The sequence below is a fragment of the Aethalodelphis obliquidens genome, unplaced genomic scaffold (genome assembly GCF_003676395.1).
Source record: "Aethalodelphis obliquidens isolate GAN/ISIS:26980383/991018 unplaced genomic scaffold, ASM367639v1 scaffold59, whole genome shotgun sequence".
Taxonomy (NCBI): Eukaryota; Metazoa; Chordata; class Mammalia; order Artiodactyla; family Delphinidae; genus Aethalodelphis; species Aethalodelphis obliquidens.
Window position 1 is genome coordinate 2,810,566 of NW_020838003.1, and position 6,392 is coordinate 2,816,957.

General features: G+C 40.9%; 1 long non-coding RNA gene across 3 annotated transcripts in view; it reads right to left on the reverse strand.

Annotated features, from left to right (window-relative positions):
* Positions 1 to 1,019, reverse strand: part of LOC113609930 (uncharacterized) — a 29,398-nt gene extending 28,379 nt beyond the window's left edge. For all 3 annotated transcript variants that reach the window (XR_003428875.1, XR_003428876.1, XR_003428874.1), the window contains exon 1: positions 904 to 1,019. This is a non-coding gene — a long non-coding RNA (uncharacterized LOC113609930). The remainder of the gene's footprint in view (positions 1 to 903) is intronic.
* Between the last annotated feature and the right edge of the window lie 5,373 nt (positions 1,020 to 6,392).

The following is a 6,392-nucleotide window of genomic DNA, read 5'->3' on the forward strand; positions in this document are numbered from 1 at the left end:
GGCCGATTCAGCTTCAAGGCTGGTGTGAGAATCAAACTAATCCAACGAATAAACCAGCATCCTGGGGCACACTGTATTGAGCAGATACTTAACATATTTTAACCCTCGCTCTCTTGGCAGCGTTGCCCAGCTGTTGTTCTTTATTGTGACCTCTATGATAACCTCAAGCCGCATAAACCTAGACATTAACATGTCTACTAATGAGCTCATGCATTTGTGAAACACTTTGGAGTTTTTGGAATGATCTGTCATGGGTAACAGAGATAATAACCCACTTCCTGTGGTTACACAGCTAGTTAGTTACAGAGCGGAGACTGTGGAACCAGTTTTCCAGACTCTAGGTCCAGCAGAACCCTTCATTCTCCACTCTCCCCAGCTTTCAGGCTGGTACGTCCAATAGGCAGGACTTTATAGAAAGGGAAAGTGTGCTGGGTCCATGAATTATTACTTTGGACTGGAAATTTTCAAGGACATGCTTAAGGCAAGGTTTAAAATTACATGAGGAAGTCATTTCTGCTTCCTTGTTCTGTCCCTTACTTTCTCAGAATGGGTTCTGGTGAATCATCTTGTTAACTTCAACCATCCTGCTTATCTTGAGTGCTGCAAAGCATCATGGGACATGGTCATGCATGGTAAAACAAACCCAGTACAGAAGCAGATAAACCAAGCTCCTACCAGAATGAAAGCTCCATGAGGCAGGGATTTTTGTCCATTTTATTCACTTATGGGTCCAAACTTCCTATAATACTACCCAGAACATAGTAGGTGCTCAATATATATTTGTTGAATGAGTGAATTCTACTCAACAAGAATGAGATTCTGACTTCTGACCTCACAAGGGAACTTTGGGCAGCTGTAAGGTGGCCCTTAGTCTGAATTCTTAAAGCACTTAGGGCAGTTTACCTGGAACTGCTGTCAGGTGTCAGGTGAGGTGTCAGGTGCTCTCCCACCTACACTGTAAACTCTTCTGGAAGAAAAGCTGGACCTTGTGTCTGAGGACAAGAGTACATAGCACAGTGATAAATCTCAGCAGGTGCATAATAAATAAATAAGCAAACAAATAAATAATTCCTCTTTGAGAAATTGATATTTCTGCAAATGGTAATCCTAGTCTTAACCTAACCTGTATGTTGCTATCCTCTAACCAGAAGGTTCTTTCTGCTAAATGCCTGAGTAATCAAAGACTGGATGGGATTAAAGGCAAAGGAGGTAGCTTTGAGGCCTGTGCCGTCCAGGCCATGATGAGGCCTCCCAGAGATCACCTCCTTGTGACCAGTTTAGGGTCCCCCCCAGTCCCGCCCTTGTCATTTAGGTGCTTGTGGTTACTGTATTTCATGCTGTATAGTATTTCCAATGGGGGAGGGGGCGGAGAATTTTACACAAAAGGCTAATTAGAGAACACAGTGACTTAAACCCTAAGGAAAATGAATAAAAACAATAATGTTTAAAATTACATTAAATCAAGAACTTTCCCATCTAGTTTGGGATGATGTTCTGTGGCTTCCTGGAGTTGCTCCTCCCATGATGCCTTTCTTTGACTTGTATTCAGTCACCCACTCCTGCATTCTCCTATGAATTTTGGCACCAAACTTCCAGAATCAGAGAGCAGAATTTCCAATCCTAAGTATGCACTGAAGAGTAGTAGAACTTTTTAAATTGGAATTTCACAGAAAACCTCTGTGTACTTACCAAGTTTGTAAAGCAACATACAGCCAAACATTTCCAGGGCAAATTACGTCACTACAGAATGTGGCAAGTGAAGGTCCTACTGCACCCAGACAGGTCATGATAAATATATATCCCTCATTCTTACATCCAGTTCTCCTGTAGAATGTATCCACCGTTACCTCTTCAGAAATACCAACAACAAAAATCTTTTGATCAGGAGAAGGTAGGTGTTAGATTTATTTAACATGGCGAAGAGTATTTTTGACAGAATCATAGTTTCTCAGAAGAGAGGATATTAGGGGGACTGGGATCAAAAATTTAAAACAGGACATTCAGGGCAGGAAATTGCCTGGAATTGGACAAAGTTAGCTGACACGATAATTTCGGATCGGTCGACAAGTGAGGTGAGGAATGACAAGTGTCTGGATGGGAATCTCGATAAGCAGCCTATTGTCTAATACAAGGGCTGTTAGCCAAGATGATCAGATTGCGGATCCAGATAAACTGACTTATAAACATTTCCTGAAGCAAACAATAGAGTTCTCAGTTGGATGACAGTTTTATTTTCCAGGTTAGAAGTTCTTGGAACACAGAGTTATTAAGTCATGCTAACACAAATAATCTTTGTTCTCAAAAGAAAGCTCTAGGAAAGTGGGGAACTTGTCTATAGCCTCAACTCCTAGTACAGTGCCTAGGATAGGTAAGTGCACATAGATATAAATCTGATAGTCCAAAAAAGTATTTGTTGATTTGAATGAATGTTATCTTGGCCCCAGTTATAATATTAAAAAAAAAAAATAGACGTGGTTGCAAATTTGAAAGTTCCCAGAAGTAGGAGTCAGGGTTCTGAATCCCAGTCTCGGTTCTACCACGATCTCTACCACTACCTCTCTGTGCCTCTGTTTCCTCACCATATGAAAAAGCAAGTTGGACAAGATTATTTCTAAGGTTCCTTCAATTCTAACACACTATCTCTTTCCACATTCATTTTGGAATGTTTAAACCACCCACAAATACACACTTCATTCCTAGGGCATACAGACTTCAGTTGTTGCTTAGAATAAAACAGTATGTTCTGGGATTGAGGCTGATTAGGGGAGCTAGTCATTGAGAATTGCCACTTGGTGTCTGTTAATAGTAATTTGGGGATAACAGAATGCCTCACCAGCCCCAGGACATGCAGGCAGGGGTGCTCGGGTTAATGATCTCAGTGGAATAAATCCTTCATCTTCTAGAATTTCATTTCTAGAGTTTTGCTTGTGCCCACCAAACCCCCCCCCCCCCCAGACAAAGTTGTTTTCTCTGATCAGTCCAAGGAGAACAAACTCCCAAGCATCTTCCATGCATGAAAGCTGCCTGAATGGTAAACCCCAGGAAAAAAATAAAAAATGAAAGAGAAAAGGACAGCTAAGGGAAAGAAAAAATGTCCAAAGGATCGGAGCAGAGGACAGTGGGGCAGATGACAGAGGCTATAGAAGGGAGAGGGAATAGGGGATCACGTTCATGCAGATCTGAGAGAGATTATATGTATTAGTAGCATGTTGGTAACGCAACTCTCAAGAAAAAAAAAAAAAAAGGAAAAGCCCAGATTTATAGCATTTGCTGATTTCCATGGTATAAGCATTCTCCCCATGGCCAAATTTATGCTGCCGAGAATTATTAACTGGCTGACAGAATTATTAACCTAAGACTCAGCTCTTGGAGTGAAATGAGCTGGTTTGAGCTCAGCTATGACTGTAAGCAATGCCAGGAAACACTCACTGACCGAAGGATAAGCTCCTACAGTCTCCTTGGGATGATGACTTTCCAGTTACAAAAAGTTACTTCTTCTGAGTTTTTCTTTTAATGAAACTATGACCGTATTTTACTCTAGGGTGTCAGTGTGCATGTCCTGTTCTTCAAGAGGAGATTTTTGAGCAGGGGTTTGTATAAAGTAAAGTGGTTTTACAAATGACAGGCATCTCTGCTCCCCAGTTTAGATGACAATCACTATTCCTTGAGTGAACTCTAGCCAGTCTGAGATACTAGGAGGAGTGGGAGAAAGGAATGGAGTATTAGGGACACGTCCCTGTGTTCTCACCCTGCCCTCTGGCCTCTCTCACTCCTAGCCCTGCATGTAAGGCCCTGATCTTTCTGTGAGATAAACACCCTTGGCCCTAGCTTGGAGGAAAACTGGAAGGGCTAAACTCTAAAATAAGCTAATTATCATCCATAGTCTAGGCCAAAGAAAACCAGGGAAACATTTGGCACAAAGAAGTCATCTTCGAGAAACTATCTTCCATGTTACATTTGCATACATTTGTCATGGGCCTGCTATTATACCGAAACTCAGCCTCTGTGCACCACAGCCAAATTGAATCTTGGAGACAGGGTAGAAAAAATAGCTTTATTGCTTTGCCAGGCAAAGAGGGACACAGTGGGCTAATGCCCTCAAAACTGTGTGTCCAACCCAGGGGGGATTTGGTGAGGAGTTTTATCGCAATGGTTCAAGGGCAGGGCTTCTGATAAGACCAGGGTGTGTGCAGGGGCTGCATTCCTTTAATCTGGCCTCACGTGGTCTCCTGATGAGCTTCTGTGGTTCTTGAGGTTGTCAAATTGTGACCTTCTCTCTGGAATGAAGAATGCTTCATCAAGTAGTTAACATCTTCCATTTGTTGGGGGTTTTAGTTTTGCAGAAGAGCTCAGAGATATTGTTATGTGTATCTCTTGAGGCAGAACCAGGATCCTGTCTCAAGGCTGCACTAATGTTTTGTTTGTTTGTTTTGTTTGTTTTTTCTGGCCACACCTCACAGCTTGTGGGATCTTAGTTCCCTGACCAGGGATTGAACCTAGGCCCTCGGGTAGTGAAAGCACAGAGTTCTAACTGCTGGACCTCTAGGGAATTCTGCACTATTGTTTCTTGACTGCTTCTCCCTTATTTCTGCATCTCCTGCCTTCCCCGATTAGCAACTGTTTGAACCTGCCCTTTGGAATTCAGGGAAGGTCATGGAGGCTGAAGTCTATTTCAGCCTCCATGGGGGACACAGAAAGACTTCCAGGCCCAGGGGCCCCACAGGGTCATGCTTGGTTTCACCATTACAATAGAAGAGGGAAAACAGCAAGACCTTGAGTCTGCTGGCATCCTGTTGCCTTTCCCACCAAGATCAGACTGTTCCTCCTCTTGTTTCATTTCTGCTTCTTTTAGTGGACTCAAGTTTGGCAGATCTGAGGCTGCAGGCTGAGTCCTGCTGACTTTTTTCCCCCAATAGTGTGTGCTCTAAGTAATGCATATTGCACAATACTATTTCCTTCTGCTGATATGTTAGTTTGTTGAGTCATGAGTCCAACAAGTTCTTTGAACCACAAAGCAGCATTTCCTGTGGCAATGCCAGTACGTGGGAAGCGGTAGTCCAAAGTTAAGCTCCAAAGATGAACTTGGCAAGGCCGTCCGACTTTACCATTCTTGCTCTAAGATCTGGATTCCCCTCTACTTAATAGTCACATTGTTTGTATAAACTGAACATGAGGCTTAGCCTTCTGAGAACATATCCCAAGACACATGATGACCAGGTCAGACTTCTGCCTTAACTGTGATAGTCTCACACCAGGAAATGACAATTGCTGTCCTGCTGTTAATTCATGAGCAATTTGATGCCTCTTGTGTAATAAGTGCAAGTTGAGAAATAAACTTCCTTCCTGCGGTTGAAATTTCTACATCTTGGAGTACTTCAATAAATGGAACAAATCAGCATGTTAAATTTAATTATGAAAGAGATTTGCTTAAAACCAGACCAAATTAACTTAGAATAAGTGTGTAGAGTAGGTTATATTCTAAACCACTAAAAAATAGGCCTGTCTCCCGTTGCACAAGTTTTCAAGAATACTTTGAGGAATCATTGAAAGGAAGACAATAATTCTGTTTTTCCTAATAATGCCTTATTGCATTATGTCATCAAGAATTGATTATAGTTAAAATAGCATTTGTTAATTAGCCAAGAAACTATACTTGAAAGAAAAACACTTATTATATCCCTTAGTATAGCTTTCCCATCTGAGGTCTTAACCATTAAAACTTATTATCTACTCTACATTCCTCTTCCTTCCCAAGAATGTCCTATTTCAAGTCATTAAGCACTGTTGCATTCCAAGCACTGTAACATGAACCCTGTGTGTAGATAAAAACATAAGTAGAAAATAAATAATTATTGTTTCCAAAAAGCAATATGTTCTCTGAGGGGGTATCAAAATGAGCAGAAATTTAAATACATTATTATATGACTCAACTTTTCCAAAAGTCATCTCCTCAGTCATTTGTCCTAGGATGCTTTCCAGAAATCCATCCTGAAATACACTTCTCCAATATCTATGCCCTCAGGCCCATCTCTACTAATAGTGGGGTCTTGGGGGAAGGTTCAAAGAGAGGCCCATATTCCCCTGCCTAAATATTTGAAACCTTCTAAACAAGCTAACAGAATGTTAAATGAAATAGTTCTATCCTCCTACCTTGACAAATATACTTTGACAAATATATATCAAAAACATTTTAAAAATAAATAAAGCTTATGGATTTTACATGATGAGAGTCAGTAAAATAGCAAAGATAACAGATTTAATTATTTCACAAATCTGGGTGTTCTGTTGTACGGCCATGTTTGGATGCATGCAAAGTAAAGAGATACATAATTTATGAGTTATGCTATAATAATGGTTTAAAATTTATTTTTCTTGGCTACATTTCAGCAAAA